At 44.5% G+C, this 19,593-nt stretch overlaps 1 long non-coding RNA gene across 1 annotated transcript in view; it reads right to left on the reverse strand.

Moving 5' to 3' along the window:
- Window positions 1–17,327, reverse strand: part of LOC135980873 (uncharacterized) — a 30,145-nt gene extending 12,818 nt beyond the window's left edge. The window contains exon 1 of the long non-coding RNA XR_010597791.1: window positions 16,261–17,327. This is a non-coding gene — a long non-coding RNA (uncharacterized LOC135980873). The remainder of the gene's footprint in view (window positions 1–16,260) is intronic.
- Window positions 17,328–19,593: the final 2,266 nt, after the last annotated feature.

The raw sequence follows: 19,593 nt of genomic DNA on the forward strand, positions 1-19,593 counted from the left end.
GGAAGAATTGTATGTCTCCTGGTCTGTGTTTTACTTGCACTCTGCCATATATTTAATGTAGGGTGACCAGATCACAGAGGCGAAATATCGGGACGCGGGGGTGGGGGGGAAGGGGGCGGAGCCAAAAAATAAAAAAGCCGGTAGGGAGAAAAAAAAAAAAAGCATGAACAAGCGGGAAGCGCCTAGGCTGGTGCCGGCCACACGCAGATGTAAACAGCGGCCCCCGGGTCCCGGGATGCAACAACCCCCGCCCGGAGCCCGATGCCGCGGAGATGGGCATGGACAGGGGGAGCACCCCCGCCAAGTCCCTGTGCCGAGACCGTCCTGGGCTGGCCGCGGACGCGCCAGCGTGTGGCAGCCCCTTCCCTGGCAGGCTTCAGCTCCCCGCGGGCCCGGGAGTGCAGAGCTGTAGCTACCTTCGCGCCACTGGGCTACACCCCGCTGGAGAAGCGGGACCTTGCCGCGGCCCCCAGGCCGGGACTCGCCCAAGCATCGCGGGACGGGATCGCCTCACCTAGGGTCGCACACCCAGCCAGGCATGCACTGCTCCCCCCGCCCTGCCCCCCGGAGGCAGACAGACTCACAGATTCTAATTATCCCCAGCACCGCGGCGGAGCCGCCGCCCGACCGGCCCTTCCAGCCGCTCCTCCGCCTCTCCCTCGCCGCATGTCAGGCAGAGGCATGTGCCTGGCACCCAGCGCCAACTACACCCCTCCGGGGCCGGGGCGCACGTGGCGGAGGTGAAGCCCCGAGGAACCAGAGTCCCCACGCGGACAGCTGCTGCCCCCCCACCCATGGGCGCGTAGGGAGCCGGTTCCCCAGGCTGGACCCGGGGCTGCCCCCCTGCAGGTACCTCCCGCCCTCCTGCCTGCGATTGGGCCAGGGCCAGGCCGGACTCACCCCGCTGTCCCCCAGGCCTCCTCCCTCCAGCGCTTGCCTAGGAGGGAGGAGGAATGCGGCGTGCTTCGGAAAGAGGCGGAGATTTGGGGAGGGATCCAATGGGGCAGTTGAGGGGGTGGGGCCAGGGCGAGGATTTGGGGAGCTATCCAATGGGGGAAGGAGGGGGCGGAGTTGGGGTGAGGGAGGGGGTGCGAGCCAGAGCGGAGGGCAAAAATTGCTTGTTTGTCCAGTGTCCCGACCAAACATTGGTCGTGACGCGGGACAAACGAGCAAATATCGGGACAGTCCCAACAAAATCGGGACGTCTGGTCACCCTAATTTCATGTTATAGCAGTCTCGAATGATGACCCAGCGTGTTGTTCATTTTAAGAACACTTTCACTGCAGATTTGACAAAATGCAAAGAAGGTACCATGCAAGATTTCTAAAGATAGCTACAGCACTCGACCCAAGGTTTAAGATTCTGAAGTGCCTTCCAAAATTTGAGAGGGACGAGGTGTGGAGCATGTTTTCAGAGGTCTTAAAAGAGCAACACTCCAATGCAGAAACTACAGAACCCAACCCAAGAAAATCAACCTTCTGCTGGTGGCATCTGACTCAGATGATGAAAATGAATATGTGTCGTTCTGTGCACTGCTTTGGATCGTTATTGAGCAGAACCCGTCATCAGTATGGATGCATGTCCTCTGGAATGGGGTTTGAATCATGAAGGGACATATGAATCTTTAGCACATCTGGCACGTAAATATCTTGAGGTGCCGGCTACAACAGTGCCATGCAAACACCTGTTCTCACTTTCAGGTGACACTGTAAACAAGAAGCAGGCAGCATTGTCTCCTGCACATGTAAACAAACTTGTTTGTCTGAAAAACAACAACAAGGAGTCTGGTGGCACCTTAAAGACTAACAGATTTATTTGGGGATAAGCTTTCATGGGTGAAAAACCTCACTTCTTCAGACGCATGGAGTGAAAGTTACAGATGCAGGCATTATATAATGACACATGAAGAGAAGGGAGTACCTCATAAGTGGAGAACTAGTGTTGACCGGGCCAATTCGATCAGAGTGGATGTAGTCCACTCCCAATAATAGCTGAGGAGGTGTCAATTCCAGGAGAGGCAAAGCTGCTTTTGTAATGAGCCAGCCACTCCCAGTCCCTATTCAAGCCCAAATTAATGGTGTTACATTTGCAAATGAATTGTAGTTCTCCTGTTTCTCTTTGAAATCTGTTTCTAAAGTTTTTTTTGTTCAAGAATAGTTACTTTTAAATCTGTTATAGAATGTCCAGGGATATTGACGCGTTCACCTACTGGCTTTTGTATGTTACCATTCCTGGTGTCTGATTTGTGTCCATTTATTCTTTTATATAGGGACTGTCCGGTTTGGCCAATGTACATGGCAGAGGGGCATTGCTGGCGCATAATGGCATATAGAACATTAGTAGACGTGCAGGTGAATGAGCCCTTGATGATGTGGCTGATGTGGTTGGGTCCTCTGATGGTGTCACTAGAGTAGATATAGGGACAGAGTAGGCAACGAGGTTTGCTACAGGGATAGGTTCCTGGGTTGGTGTTTCTGTGGTGTGGTGTGTAGTTGCTGGTGAGTATTTGCTTCAAGTTGGGGGGTTGTCTGTAAGTGAGGACTGGCCTGCCTCCCAAGGTCTGTGAGAGTGAGGGATCGTTTTCCACCACTTGCCACACCAACAGGCCAGCAAGTCCCCTTTAATTTGAATGCGAGTGGCTGCATTTACCTCCCACTGATAAATAAGAGCAGTGTTTTATACTAGTTCTGTGAACAACTATTTGATAATCCTACATTTGTGAAGGTCTAATGATCGTTGTGCAGTAACCCTGACAGGGGGTTGGGATTGCTGAAATAGATTAACCTATTGTTTAAAAAACAAAAGACAGTATCCAAAGCTAAGAGACGGACCGAGGATGATCGGTTCATATTTTGGGGTGGGTTTTTTAAATTCATTCAGCAAAGCCTTCTTACCAAAAAAGCTATGTAAATATAGATATTGGTACTTCTTTGGTGCCTTGTTTCAGCTATTATCCTAATTTTTGAAGTCACCAGCTTGCTGTGCAGTAAGAACCCATTTAGCTGAATGCCGTCATGGCATATGGTGCAATGTAAGCACAAAACTTGGAATACAATCTACCGATGTTCCTAAACCACATCCCATAACCTACTTCCTAGGCCTGCCGCCAGTGTTGTGCTATGAGTCACGAAGGGAAACAAATAGAATGTGAAATTAAATAGGACAAAGCCCCTTTGCAGCATTTCAGAGCAGGACAATCATTGCATTGCAACATACAAATTAAGCCAGGTCTGAGTGACTCTTCTCCAACAGATCCTCATGTTTGTAATAAGAAACATCTCTTTAATTAGTTTCACCTAATGAAATTTGTGTACTGTAAAGTGGGAGTTTTGCTCCTGGGCAGAAACTAAAAACTTCTCTCAGCTCAATTGGGCCATTTTTTGTAGCAGTCATTAGCAAATTTTATTGAATCCTTGTGTCAAAACAGTAACAACTATTGTTTGCCTAGAACACAGGTCCATTTATAAGCTGCAATATGACACATCTTGGAAACCCCCCACTTGAAAAGCACTTCTACAAAATCCATTACTGGCAAAAAAGAGTAATTTCAGATTCTCCAAAAACACACAATAGAGAAACTTCAACCTGATTTTTAGTTTGCTGTGATCCACATTCATTTATCTGTGCCATCTTTCCAAGCATGGCTAAAAAAAAACTTTTAAAAAATGAAATAAAAAGGAGGAGGGAAAGGAGGCACCTCATTTTTCATCTCTCCAACTGAAAGCTCGGGGTTGCTCATTTTCATTACATCAAGGCTCTGTAAAATGAGTAGAATTCCTAAGATGTACATTTGCTCTTATGGAAATATTGACCCATAAGTTTCTGTTTAAATCCTCTCTGATGGCCTCCAGAGACAAACCAATATCCATGGTAACAAACAACTTCACTGCAGAACAGAGAACACATCCAGAAAGGGTATAATAGCTCTGTGTATTGATGACTAAAAGTCTGAAAGCTTTAAGTCTGAAGCATAATGGAAGAGGACTCATTTTCAGCTGAATCGCAGAGCTTTTATATCAGGATGCCGTTTTGCAAACATGTCAGAGAGAACCTAAAGAAAAATCAGAGTTTTGCCCAATAGTTTGATTTCACAACTATTTTATAGAAGGAGAGAGAAAAGGTGGTGCTCCATTCTGAGTTTATGGTTCTCCATTGAGCAGCTAAAGAAAAAAAAAGGATCAGAATGAACTACAATGGAGAGGCGGCATAATGCGCAAGAATAAATCACCAATAAAGACAAAGTGTTCGGATCAATAGTTCTTATTGAAATCCTGTTTTCTGCATATATTCACTCCCTTCAGGGGGTTTGTAAACTTCGGCCAAAAGGCCATGGTTCAACATTTCAGACTCTGCTGTTCCACCTTAGGCACTTAAATCCACATGTAGGTACCTTAATGAAAGTAGTCCAATTTTCAGAGCTACCGTGCTATCGTGTGTGTAGGTGCTGCTCTGAGAAGCCACGATACTGTGGGCTGGGAAATGTAAGTTGCAACGGTCAAGCTCTGAGCAGTGGCTCAGACCATTTGCTGTTGCTTGGCCCTGTAGCCCAATGAGTGAAATCCTGGCCCCAATGAAGTCAAGCGACTTCAAGAAAACCAGGGTTTCATCTACCCTGTTTCCCCGAAAATAAGACAGTGTCTTATATTAATTTTTGCTCCCAAAGATGCGCTACGTCTTATTTTCAGGGGATGTCTTATTTTTCAATGAAGAAGAATACGGTACACATTTTTTTGCCTTATTATCGGGGAGGTCTTATTATCGGGGGGATGCCTTATATTACAACGAGAGGCAAAACTGTAAGTAGGCCTTATTTTCGGAGGATGTCTTATTTTCGGGGAAACAGGGTAATGAGTCTATCTTCTCGATGGACTGACGCCTGGCAACCAACTGGCAGACACAACAGGCTTTCCTGTAGCCCAAATGGCCCACTCTGTTTCTCTGAGGTTAACTGCACAGTGTAGGGTAGCTTTGTCAATAGGCCACCACCCCACTGCCTGTCTCACTGAGCCATGCTTCAAACGGGACCCAGCAGCACTCACTTCTAGACCAGAAAGGATCAAAGCATAGGACCTTAAAAACAAGCCTTAATGTTAGGTTTAGGAAAAAGGTGATTTTAGATCATTTTTAAAACATTTTTCGCTTCTCGGTCCCCAAGAGCCCAGCACAGTTAGACTGCTGGTAAATAAGACAGCAGACACTGCAGGTAGAGAACATAAAACATAGTCCCAGTAATTTCATTTAAAAACAAAAAAAAACCAAGCTAACCCCTTCCAAAAAAAGACCTACCTATTATCTGTGACAAACCCAAAATACACAATGGGATAGGGTATAAAAACTATCAATGTTCCTTTGGAACGATTTGCCTAGCACATAATTTGGCTGCTTGTGGGTAATGCGACCATCCCAAACTCATGCTGATACCGCACCACACTGACCTGTACTCCCCATCTAGAGTGTTATTTCCAGGAGTGTGTCAGCTGTTATTATTGCAAATCAGATGACTATGTCAGAATCAGAAGAGCATCACCCATATGTTAGACAGGAGGAGAGGTCTTTAGTTTTGGAGACAGTTTGAATTCCTAATACCGATGTGCCGCAAAGGAACATTTACCACTGCCCACAAGATGTTTTGGGACTATCGTACTTACCACAACTAGTAATGCCATTGGGCATGGGCTATGTGCCACACCGCATGGAAAGATGATGCCACACCAGACACACCCTTCCTTCTCTGTACATGCCTTCTCATACTACGGCTTCCTGTACTTCCAGTAAATGTTTTTGTCGCATAGCTCTCTGGAGGAATGAGATGGTCTGTAATCAAGAGCTAGTTATTTGAAAATTAACACTCAACATAGCATCTCTAATGATGTTGTCAGGACAATGGCTTTATATCTTGACAGTAATGCAGTGTCTCCTGTCACTACGCAGGGGTACTGGTTCATTATCCATGTAAGTACTAATCAACCCCTGCTGGCTTAGCTTCGAAGGTCTGAAACACATGACCCTTTGTCCCTGTTACCCTACTGACTTTATGTCTTCCCAGATGCATCCCTGTTTGAAGATGAAGCCAATGCCATAATTACCAGTATTGCAGTTCATACTGCAAGGGAGTCCAAAATTATGTCTCACTTCACTAAAATGGACTTTGAAAGAGACACTGTCCTCTAGCAACACAGTAAAGTATTAATTGATCAAAGTGTTTTAAAAAAACAAACTTTTCATCCATATTTGCAAGAACAACAAGGAATCCAGCATACACCCAGGACGACGCCGGCACAGATCCAAAAGGCGTGAAAGTGATTGGAGCTCAAATGCATAATATAAAACAGACCAAAAATCTCCTCCTCAATTATTCTCAGTCAAAAGACATGTGGGAGGCAGGCACTATCTTCCCATTGTACAATTGAAAATTTCCCCCTTAAATTCCACAGAAACTGGTGTTGCTGAATGATTAAAGAACGAGAAACAGGATGACTTCCTCCTGCCCAGTAAAACTTGACAGTGATGCACTGTGCAAAGGGCAGCAGAGATTCAGATTCTGTCACAGATTAAGCCACAGGCTGCTAGTCCACACCATTTCTGAAATTTACCTCTTTCAAAACAGAACATGTTGCTTTTCTAGGCTTTAATCGGTTATCTGGAATTTATTAAGGGAGAGCCAGTGAACCAAAATTTGCTTCCCATCAAGCACACACACACAAAAGCCATCAAATAGCTTTTGATGAATGCCAAATGAGGTTTTCATCAAGGCCAACATTTTCAAACCTGGATGACTGGAATTAGGTTCCTAAATCCATATTTAGGTACCTAACGAGAAGTGACTTGATTTTCAGGTGTGCTCAGTAACCCTCGCTCCCAGAGGAGCAAAGAAGCTAGCTGGAGAAGAGTTGTACTTCTTTTAGCCTATCAGTGCAGCTACTAACAAACAAGACGTGGTTTGCTGGATCACAACTCCTCACAATTCTTTTTTTCTCACGCTGCTAACTCTGACCCTGCTGCAGAAATTCCATTCCCCATAAACATAAATGGACAGTTCAAATGAATGACCATTGGACCCTATACTTGAATACAATCAGTGACTAGAGAATATTATGATTTTTCACTGAATGGTGCAGGATACAGCATAGAAACACTGAGGGTCAGAGTGCTCAAGATTCTCTAGTTCCTGTTCACCAGCAGTTGCAGGTGTGGATCAGACTATTGGACACTGACACAATACAGTAGCACATTGAACTTTTCCTCATTAGCTAATTACAGAGAAACTTAGACGACCTTATTATATAAAAATAGACAAAAATAATACGGTAATTCAGAGGACACAAGTCCAGATCTTCATCAAACAGTAGTGATGTTAATGAATGCAAAATCCTTCCGACAAAATGGCAGTTCTACTGAAGTAGAAATCAAAGTTCTCTCTTACACACACTATGCCTGAATTAAGTGTTTCCATATTCCGAGTTAGAGCATACTGTTAAAACAAAACAAAAAACCCCACAACCTTCAGACCAAGAGGAAGCCTGATTATTCTTCATGCACCCAGAATGCATGAGTCCACATAGAAACCCAGTTATGCTCTGCTGCATCTGATCTCCTTTGGCTCATCCCTAGTTTCAAGGCTTGTTCGGCAGACCTGAAAAGAAGCATATGCATTTCTTCCACCAAGGCCAAGGCATGCATCAGACAGAAGGGAGGGATGATGTGAGCTGCCTACAAGCTGTGAACGTGTGTGTTCATGCATTTACAAGAACTCTCACATCGTGACCGGGTGGAACAGACTTCTAGTGATTCAGCAGTTAAATGCACCCAGTACATGCAATCAGCAAGAATTATAAATAGAAATGCTGGGTGATTGGATGGCTCAGGCAGCCTGATGAGGTAGATTATATAAACAGAGATCCTGCAGTTATGCTCATGACTGGAACAGGACAACTTTGAATCCCATTTATATCCTGAATTCCCTTATTAACACTTAGGCTATGTCTACACCATAGTCTATGTTGGCAGAACTTATGTCACTCAGGGGTGTGTATAAACCACCCCCCTGAGTGACATAAGTTACACCAACACAAGTGCTTGTGTGCACAGTGCTATGTTGGCAGGAGAGCTTCTCCCACCAACATACCTTCTGCCAATCGCGGGGTGGGTTTTTATGGTGGCGGGAGAGCTCTCTCCCGTTGACACACAGCATCTTCACCAGACGTGCTGCACGAGCACCACTACATCGGTACAGCTGTGCCACTGCAGTGCAGTACATGTAGACATGGCCTTAGATTGTAAGAAAGACACTGGGGCAAATTCCTCATCCAGCTCCATGAAGTCCATGGAGTTGCACCCAGGACCGGTGTAACCATTAGGCAAACTAGGCGGCCACCTAGGGCGCCAAGATTTGGGGGCACCAGAAAGCGACGCCAACTCCAGCAGCTCCCCGACCCACCCCAGCTCACCTCCACCTCCGCCTCCTCCCCTGAGCGGGCCGCCGCATCCTGCTTCTCCCCCCTCCTTCCCAGCGCTTGCGCCACAAAACAGCTGATTTGTGCAGCAAGCCTGGGAGGGAGGGGGGAGCAGGAGGAATGCATGTGCTTGGGGAAGAGGCGGGGATTTGGGGAGGGATCCAATGGGGCAGGAAGGAGGCGGAGTCAGAGCGGGACTGGGGTCATGGGGAGGGAGGAGGAGGAGGAGGAACGCACGCATTTGGGGAAGAGGTGGGGCCATGGTGGGGATTTGGGGAGGGATCCAATGGGGCAGGGAGGGGGCAGAGTCGGGGCGGGGCCAGGGGGACGGAGAGGCGCAAGGTGGAAGTTGCGCCATGGGCACAAAATATCCTTGCACCGGCCTTGGTTGCACCTGAGTTAGGCTTTGCATATAACTGAGCAGAAGTGATGGCTTAGTATCAATGCTAATAACTAAATATCTATCAATACGATATACAGCAGCGAGACAGACAGGGCATGGTGGTCTGAACACAGGACTTGTGGGGGACAAGAACTATTGAGTTGAAATCCCAGCTCTAGACAGAGATTCTAGCTGTGGGCGGGAATCCAAGTCACTTAATGGGTGACTATCCTCAGATTGTACCTGGTCCTTGAGGGTCAGGATTAGCAAATCATCCAGTAAGGGTATAATTTTAAAACTATGATTTTGTCGGGGTGGAGTATTGAGAGTTCCTTCCAGAAGCCTTGACTCTACACCAGGGATAAGCTCCCACTAAGTTGTCTGAAAGGAACGACTCCTCAGACTCCCACAAGGCAGCAATGGGGACACTCAGGACTAGGCAGCGGAACAAGTGGATCTCTAGGACATACTGCAGTTGACAAAGGGTGGGAAGGAGCAAAAAGCACCATCAGGAGCCTTTATTAGACTGTGGGCATCAGCAGGGAAGGGATGAAACAGAAACTCCCACATAGGAGAGGTCCAGAGCATAGGGACGCCTCCTCCTCCAATGATGCCTGATATGGGGCAGGACACAATAGGTGCTAGCATTCTGAAAACCTGTTTGGATAAGTACTGCAACGTTCCATTTAATCACTTATCAAAGCCTTTTAGTCATGGAATTTTGCAATACTACTCATGATATGTATTTCCACTACTTCTGGGTTTTAGCTGGGCCAGAAATTCCATTCCAAAATCTTGGTAGCATCTACAGATGCCAACAGAATTCAGGACCCATTGTCGCAGGCACCGATGAAGTCACAGTGACAGTCCTTGCCCTGAGGCGTTAACAGTCTAAATAGACAATATGCAAAAAGGATGGGAGAAAGCAAGTATTTTAGGAGGAATTTCTGTGCCTCCATTTCTTGTGTATAAAATCGGGATAACACTTCCCTACCTCACAGTAATCTTATGAAAGGTAAATTAGTGCATGCAAGGGGCTTTGAGTTCTGGATGCTATTTAAGGGCATTGCAATTTTGCCATTATGAAATTATACAGACCTCTGAACCATGCTGCATTATTCTAGTAACACACAGGAGAACTTGGTTGTTGACTTTTGTACATTACATCGAATGAGTGAATTTTCCTTCGTTCCTAGTTAGCGCGGTACAGTCAATTAAAAAGCATTTCCCCCTTTGTATTCTTTGCTACAAGTATGAAGCTTATTGTCCTATTTATCACCATTGAACTGCATTTAGAGGAGTTATTTATAGGCTTGAAAAAGATGAATCTAAGTGGTGAACTCAAACTGGGTCAAACAAATGTCTCTTTGGTCTTGGCCTTTTAGTTAGTTTAATGCAGCCAGACTGAAAAACTACAGTCTCCCCTAAATACTTGCAGTAGAAAGCGCTCACTGTTTGTGTGTTAGAGGGACACGTGGTGGGTAGCAACTCTACATTTACACTTCCCTAGACCAGTGGTCTCCAAAGTGGGGTGCACGCACCCCAGGGGGTGCGCAAGAGCATCCTTTGGGGTGTGGGGCAGGAGGAGCACCGCTGGAGCAGCACCACTTTTTCTTTTCCCCCTTCGGCAATTCGGCCAGGAGTCTAAGCGGCTTTTTTTTTTTTTTTTGCTTCGACAGTTCGGCCAGGAGCAGGGGGTGCGTGCTCAAAAATTTTTTACTGATGGGGTGCGCGATCAAAAAAGTTTGGAGACCACTGCCCTAGACAACCTGCTTTTGTTTTTTTCCATTTATCTTTAATATTTCAGCTAGCCAGATCAGTGCAGTGAGGAAGAGATATTAGTCAACTATGGAATTTCTTGGAGGGGTATATAAGGTTAGTTATTATAATTGCAAAGAACACACAAGTGACATGAGGTGTTAATATGGAAATGACTTTGTTACTGCCTGCATTAAGCTTCGGAGCATGTCCAGTGCAAAACTAGAAGTTTCCAGAAGCCTGAGCAGACTCAGGTTTGACGGGAAAGAGTGAGAAACTCATTAACTGTGTGGATACACCTCTTGGCCTAACTGCAGAGTCTTTGTTAAACATTTCAGGGCACATCTGCATCACAGTTTAAAGCACCACTGTACGTTGTAGGCTCCTCTTCTATTCCTTTTTGTCTGTTTTTCCTTTATGGTCACAATGACAAGGTTGCCAAAAAACTAGACCAACCAAGTACCACATATCCAGCTTGACAGCATCTCTAAGGGTAGGACTACACTGCATTGTAAAGTCAGGTCTGTGGGACCTACACTTGTGGACTCTGTTTCTGAGCCCCTGCTTGAGTGTCCATACTACATTGTAAACCTGAACCTGGGGCTCACAGCCGTGCTAATACATCCATATTGGACTATGCAGATCTTCTGACCCAGAACCGTGGCTTGAGCGCCATCCACACTGCAAAGTGACAGAGTTTGGACTGGAGTTTCAATGAGACTCGGGCTTTGACTTGGGTTCGGAGTGCTTGCTGACGCGAGTCACAAAGGTGTATGTGTATGGTAGTGGGGGTTGAGCTCCAACCTGAATCTCAGCCCAGATTGACAATGCAGTGCAGATGTACTCTAGGTCTGTATTCAGTTTGCACAAATGAAGAGACTGAAGCAACCCCGCTGTTTATGGAGCTCTGGCCCAGAGACTACAGATCCAAGGTTGCTCATTTCAAGATGGAGCACAGAATGCTAAACCCTGTAGTATGCAGAGTGCTCTATGGCTCAAAAGCTTGTCTCTCTCACCAACAGAAGTTGGTCCAATAAAAGATATTACCTCACCCACCTTATCTCGCTACAGCCCTGCAGTGAGAGGTCTCTCCCTGTTAATAATGAAGGCAACAATAGGCCACATTGCCAAATTAGAGTCATGCAATCTCTTTACAAAGAGTGAAGATACACATTGAAGAAGTACAAGAGTCAATACCACTGTTGGCTGAACATTTCAAATAAAAAGTAGATCCAGGGGGGTGGGGGAAGAGTGAGTCACTTAAACAGATGACACACTAGCTTGTGACTCTAGCTTTTAACACAGAAAGCAACTGCTACTTAAGCATTAGTTTTAAAAAGGAAATCCTAAGTGTATTTCCTTACTGAAGTCCCAACTGAATTTACTAATCCCATGTAGGGAACAATTTGTAGTTCATCTATACACTAATTTTGAAAAAGACAATGATTCAAATGTTTAAAATAGAATGAGAGAGACAACTTTATATTACCAATTTTCTCATGATGTGTCACATTGCATCAGGCTTTATTAAAATGGTTACATTTTGGGTTTCCCTGTGGGGTTTCACACATCAGAATTGTGACGGGTTGGATCACAGAACCCCCTTTGGAAGCTACCAAGAACACTTCTGCCCCTGCTGTCCTGCCATGTCAGCTTAGGACTTCAGTGCCCTGCCCGGTTTGAGCCGGACTCACTAGCCTGCTACAAACTCAGACCCAGGTCTGAACCATGTCCCCTAACAGCTGTAGGCTTCACTGAAAGCAGCTTACAGAAGTGTTCTTGTCTTTAACACTCAGATGCCCAACTCCCAGTGGGGTCTAAACCCAAATAGATCCGTTTTACCCTGTATAAAGCTTATACAGGGTAAACTCATAAATTGTTCACCCTCTATAACATTGATAGAGAGATATGCACAGCTGTTTGCCACTCCCAACGCCCCAGGTATTAATATATACTCTAGGTTAATTAATAAGTAAAAAGTGATTTTATTAAATACAGAAAGTAGGATTTAAGTGGCTCCAAGTAGTGACAGACAGAACAAAGTGAATTACCAAACAAAATAAAATACGCAAGTCTATGTCTAATACAGTAAGAAACAGAATACAGATAAGATCTCACCAGTTCCAGTAAGCTTCCTTTTACAGACTAGTCTCCTGCTAATCTGGGTCCAGCAATCACTCACACACCCCTGTGGTGACTGTCCTTTGTTCCAGTTTCTTTCAGATATCCTTGGGGTGAAGAGGCTCTCTCTTTAGCCAGCTAAAGAAAAAATGGAGGGGTCTCCCACAGGTTTAAATAGACTCTCTCTTGTGGGTGGAGACCCTCTCTTCTCTCCTATGCTAAGTCCAGCTCCAAGATGGAGTTTTGGAGTCACATGGGCAAGCCACATGTTCATGCATGACTCAGAACTACAGGTAGCAGCCATTGTTCACATGCTACCTTGAACGTCCTCAAGTAGACTTCTTATGTGGATTGGAGCATTCCAAGATCCATTGTTCCTTAAGTGCTTCTTGATTGGGCACTTAACTTTGCAAATTCCTTTCTAAAGAAGCTGACCAAATGCCTTACAAAGCTTACTTAGAAATCAAGCAAGTATACAGCCAATATTCATAACTTCAAGTACAAAAATTATATGTGTGTACAAATAGGATGAATAGATTCAGTAGACCATAAGCTTTACAGAGATATGTTACATGGCACATGTAGCATAAAACATACTCCAGTTATGTCATATTCCATAAAGCATTATGGGATACATTGTCACAAGAATTATAATGATCTTCATGTACAGCCAAATTTTGATTGCCCTTCCAAGTCACAGCCACTGTCCAATTTACTGGCAGACTCTACTTGACTTCCTTCAAAGGCTATTAGAATGGCCTTAATTCCTCAGAAAGGAGTTCCATTTATTGAAGTCCTTCCACGACCTTCACTTGAAGGCCTTGCAAACAAACATCCCCAGGAGATCAAGAATTAGTAGTATTTGCATGGGGAACTCAGGCAAAAGATTAAGTGACTTGCCCATAATCAAACAGGAAGCCTGTGGCAAACTCAGGGTTTGAACCCAGATCTAAGTCCTAGTCTAGTGTCTTAAGCACAAGACCATTCTCTCTCACTTGCAACAAGGCACCCCCAATTGAAAGTGTACTTAGCCCGTCAGTCCAGAGTCAAACAATGCAACCCAAGACTCTTACCTGGCAAGGTTGAGAATTAACACTAGGCTATGGGCTCAGTCTCCTCTGAAGGCATTTTTACAGACTCTTTTATGCAGGTGTCTGCACGTGTGCATAATTAATGAGCCACGCATATTTTTAATTTTTGGCACCGAAAAAAGCTTCTGCTGAAAAGTTGCTGCAGTTCTGCCATTTGCCCACCAGGGGGCGCTGTGGTGATAGACCACAGCAGCCGCTCCCAGCCAGCTAGGGAAGAAAAAGAGCCTGCCTTCTTCACAGCACCTGTTGGGCCGGGTCAGGAGCTACGGGGAGACTGACAGTGTGGGGTGCTGCGGGGGGTTGTCAGACAGGGGCTCAGGGCTAATGGAGGAGGACAGACTGTGGCAGGGGCCGAATGGGAGTGGAGGCACAGGGCTACAGGGGGAGGGAGGTGCAGGGCCAGATGGTGATGGAGGAGGGAGTGCAGAGCTACATAGGGACAGCGGGTGGCTGTGTAGGGGCACAGACACATGGGGACAGGGGGCGGGGGAACAGGGACAGGGGAGTGGCTGGGTGAGGGCACAGAGACATGGGGAGTGGGGAGGGGTGCAGGACCATGTGGGGATTGGGAAGCAGGTGTCTGACTGGGAGTGGAGAGACTAGGGGTCAGCCAGGGTCTGCCTGGGGGAAGCTCCCTAACAATCCCTCCAGCCCCCCCAAAAACCTGTTCTATACTTTTCCCACCCATACCCAACAACCCTCCAAGTTCACACCCTTCCTTCCCATCAATTACTTCCCTCTCCCTCAGCTCCTCCATTACCCCTGACTTCCCCCAGCCTTTGCACTGCTTCTGGGGGGTGCAGGAAATATGGCCTGTATTGTAGTTCAAATGAATTATTACTCAGAGTTCTCTACTAATATGCCTAGTAAGGAATCTATTTGTCAGAAAACATTTTCTGAATCTTTTTTGTTGTTTGTATTGTTACCGACATATTTGCTGACAGGTATTTTGAAATAAATGACCAAAAATAATTGAAACTGGTGTGATTATATTGTGTTATTTTGACAAATAAAATATGCAGAATTTTGCAGAATTTGAAAATAGTGTGCACAGAATTTTTAATTTTTTTGTTGCCAATTTTTAATTTTTTTTGCATGGAATTCCCCTAGGAGTAAAGCATGCATGTGGCATACTATAGCTCTTGTACGTAAATGATCAGAGATTCATATTCTCTCTAATTTCAGAGATGCAGCCCAGAGACCATGGTTACTGCATGAGGGGAAATCACACATCCTCCCACAAAGGACAGAAACCTTTTCAATCTGAATAGCCTATCTAAGAATCTGTTAAATATGGGCCAGCTTAATCACTGGTGTAACTGTTAGAGGCAATGGAACTGCCCCAAGGATGAATTTGGCCCACCACCTTTGCCTCAACAATCTCTCATTAAAACTAGAAATTTAAAACAAAGCCCCTTGCCCTTAAAGCTGACAGAGGTGCTTAGCCTGCTCCTTTTCCATACACCAAATCACACCATAATGAAATGCTAAGTTTCTGCTTTAATTGGTCCCATAAATATCAGGTACTACACCTTTATGACACCATTACATTTATTCAATTCTATGCAAAAAGCAAAGATTTTTTGAAACCGGGTTTATACTCTTTCTTCTTCTTCTTCAAAAAGAAAGCCTGAAATGTTGCTGCTCCAGCCCCATCCCACCTAAGTTAAGGTATTTTTTACTTCAGAAAGAAACAGAAGTGTCAATTCTGGTCTTCCTTGACTTTGCTAGACAATGCCAAGGCAGTCTCAGGCATGGATTAGGAGCTCTCACACCTTAACTAAATGCGTAAACAGCACTGCAAAAATCTTACAGACATGGTGTCTCTCAGAAATGTGAATTAGAAACTGAAGTTAAATAGGGGCCAGCAAAATCAAGGGGGTGAAAAATAGTAAATATTAGGGTGTTTTTTTTTTAAATCCTATGTCTTCACAATATAAGGCAGGCAAATTTCAGGACCTGTTTTGAGTAGATCTAGAGAGACAATACCTACCTAGTGATTAAAAAAATAATAATTAAAATTTAGAATTAATTCGCCTTAACTGAAAAGCGAGGCATGCAGTTTGGGAGACCAAAAAGTCTCCGAAATGTGGTACTGAGCAATTGTATCATATTTGTGACTCAACATTAGGAAATAACCTTAACTACAGAATTGCCTTGGACAATGTACTAGCATCCTCCCTTTCACATCCTAAACCTTCCCCATTTCATTTGGTCTTTTGACCAATCGTGCTATCAAATCACAGTTCATTCTGCAAGTCTTCTTAACGGGAGAGCTATTTATTTCCCCACATTAAGTTGGCATAGGAAGCAGAGTTAAAAATACACCTAACGCGCACATAGGGCAAAGGGGTTGTCCTCCAGTAAGAATAAGTAGATTAGTACAGACAAGTAAATGCTGACATTGCTAGCTAAATACATTATGATCCTGTCCAAAACCAGGATCTTAACTTACCTAATTCAGATAGACCAGCGGGGCACACTTGAAAGAGGTTTCAACAGCCTGATATATGCAAAGCGCATACTCTTTTACGATGACAGAAAGGTAACAGTCCCATCACCAATGCAGAGAGAACTATTTCTGTGAGTTCTTTTTATGACACAAGTAATATTCCCACTACCTGAGAGAAAACCCCACCTCCCCCCATCCCCCTTTTAATCTAAACATTAGTCATATTGGTTAAGGAGCACATGCAACTGCAAACTAGGTTTGCATGCATAACAACAACTATGCCACAAGTGGCCAGTTAAATTCAGAACTGACAGTTTGCCTATATAAATACTCAACTTGCATACAGAATCACAACTATATATGCATTTTCAAAGAGAGTCAGACACTTAATCTTATGGACTGGGAGCACAGTTCCAAGAGACACTATGGTTAATGGGGTTAATTATTAGTTGCACATTCATCTTGTTTTATTTTTTTCTTTCCTGTGATCTTACATTGCTTTTCTTTTGATTCTTCGGTCTCCCTTGTCAGTGAGGAGTTCTTAGTTCAGACCCTTACAAATTAATCAGTCTCAACAGGAACAGTTTTTCCTGATGAAATCTACAGTAAAAAAAAATGTTTTTTAAAACCTACTACTGTGCTTTGGAACGTCTTTCAGCGTGTCACATTCTCCTGGATGTTAGTTTTGTTTTACTGGGCTGGTATTTGTTTTAAATGACAGGGACTTATACAGACAGACCGTATAAAAGTCTATATAGCATGTACAATAGAGAAGAGATGGAAAAATTGTACTCTGCCAAGAACCACCACATCTTATCAGCTACAGACAGGAGACTCTGCCTGAAGAATCCATTTAAGGACAGTCACAGGAGCAGCAGATGGGACGGGGCAAATCACCCACACACAAAAAGCAGGGAAGTGAGGGAATATTTACAAGTTATTAAATGCTTCTAGATTGTATCAACACAGGAATATTGAAGACTGATACCACTCTGGTTCACTAGCCCCAGTGCCCTTCCAAGGAACAATGCTTAACACGTAGGTACTTTTCATCCATCTCTCTCAAAATTACAAGGTTTCAGAGTAGCAGCCGTGTTAGTCTGTATCCGCAAAAAGAAGAACAGGAGGACTTGTGGCACCTTAGAGACTAACAAATTTATTAGAGCATAAGCTTTCGTGGACTACAGCCCACTTCTTCGGATGCATATAGAATGGAACATATATTGAGGAGATATATATACACACATACAGAGAGCATAAACAGGTGGGAGTTGTCTTACCACCTCTGAGAGGCCAATTAATTAAGAGAAAAAAAAAAAAAATTTTGAAGTGATAATCAAGCTAGCCGAGTATAGACAGACAGTTAGATAACAAGTGTGAGAGATTCAATGTTTGTAATGGCTCAACCATTCCCAGTCCTTATTCAAACCGGAGTTGATTGTGTCTAGTTTGCATATCAATTCTAGCTCAGCAGTTTCTCGTTGGAGTCTGTTTTTGAAGTTTTTCTGTTGTAATATAGCCACCCGCAGGTCTGTCACTGAATGACCAGACAGGTTAAAGTGTTCTCCCACTGGTTTTTGAGTATTTTGATTCCTGATGTCAGATTTGTGTCCATTAATTCTTTTGCGTAGAGACTGTCCGGTTTGGCCAATGTACATGGCAGAGGGGCATTGCTGGCACATGATGGCATATATCACATTGGTAGATGTGCAGGTGAACGAGCCCCTGATGGTATGGCTGATGTGATTAGGTCCTATGATGATGTCACTGGAATAGATATGTGGACAGAGTTGACATCGGGGTTTGTTACAAGGATAGGTTCCTGGGTTAGTGGTTTTGTTCAGTGATGTGTGGTTGCTGGTGAGTATTTGCTTTAGGTTGGGGGGTTGTCTGTAAGCGAGGACAGGTCTGTCTCCCAAGATCTGTGAGAGTAAAGGATCATCTTTCAGGATAGGTTGTAGATCTCTGATGATGCGCTGGAGAGGTTTTAGTAGGGGGCTGAAGGTGACAGCTAGTGGTGTTCTGTTATTTTCTTTGTTGGGCCTGTCTTGTAGGAGGTGACTTCTGGGTACTCGTCTGGCTCTGTCAATCTGTTTTTTCACTTCAGCAGGTGGGTATTGTAGTTTTAAGAATGCTTGATAGAGATCTTGTAGGTGCTTGTCTCTATCCGAGGGATTGGAGCAAATGCGGTTATATCTTAGAGCTTGGCTGTAGACAATGGATCGTGTGGTGTGTCCTGGATGGAAGCTGGAGGCATGTAGGTAAGTGTAGCGGTCAGTAGGTTTCCGGTATAGGGTGGTATTTATGTGACCATCGCTTATTAGCACAGTAGTGTCCAGGAAATGGACCGCTTGTGTGGATTGATCTAGGCTGAGGTTGATGGTGGGATGGAAATTATTGAAATCATGGTGAAATTCCTCAAGGGCTTCTTTTCCATGGGTCCAGATGATGAAGATGTCATCAATGTAGCGCAAGTAGAGTAGGGGCGTTAGGGGACGAGAGCTAAGGAAGCGTTGTTCTAAGTCAGCCATAAAAATGTTGGCATATTGTGGGGCCATGCGGGTACCCATAGCAGTGCCGCTGACTTGAAGGTATATATTGTCCCCAAATGTGAAATAGTTGTGGGTGAGGACTGAGATCCCCACTTTGAACTTTAGGGTACAAATGTAGGGGCCTGCATAAAAACTTCTAAGCTTAATTACCAGCTTAGCTCTGGTTCGGCTGCCACCATTTTCAATGGATTCCCTCCCTGGGAAACCTTGAAAAACCTTCACCAAATCCCTGGTGAAAACAAATCCAACCCCTTGGATTTAAAACAAGGGGAAATTAACCATTCCCCTCCTTCCTCCCACCAACTCCTGGTGAATCAAGATCCAAAACCCCTTTGGATCTAAAACAAGGAAAAAATCAATCAGGTTCTTAAAAAGAAGGTTTTTAATTAAAGAAAAAGTTAAAAATCATCTCTGTAAAATCAGTATGGAAATCAACCTTACAGGGTAATCAAACTTAAAGAGCTCAGAGGACTCCCCTCTAGTCTCAGGTTCAAAGTACAGCAAACAAAGAGAAACACTCTAGTAAAAGGTACATTTACAAGTTGAGAAAACAAAGGAAAACTAACACGCCTTGCCTGGCTATTTACTTACAAGTTTGAAATAGGAGAGACTTGCTTAGAAAGATGTGGAGAACCTGGATTGATGTCTGGTCCCTCTCAGTCCCCGAGAACGAACACACTTCCAAACAAAGAACACAAACAAAAGCCTTCCCCCCCCAAGATTTGAAAGTATCTTGTCCCCTTATTGGTCCTTTAGGTCAGATGCCAGCCAGGTACCTGAGCTT

The sequence above is a fragment of the Chrysemys picta genome, chromosome 1 (genome assembly GCF_011386835.1).
Source record: "Chrysemys picta bellii isolate R12L10 chromosome 1, ASM1138683v2, whole genome shotgun sequence".
Classification (NCBI taxonomy): domain Eukaryota; kingdom Metazoa; phylum Chordata; order Testudines; family Emydidae; genus Chrysemys; species Chrysemys picta.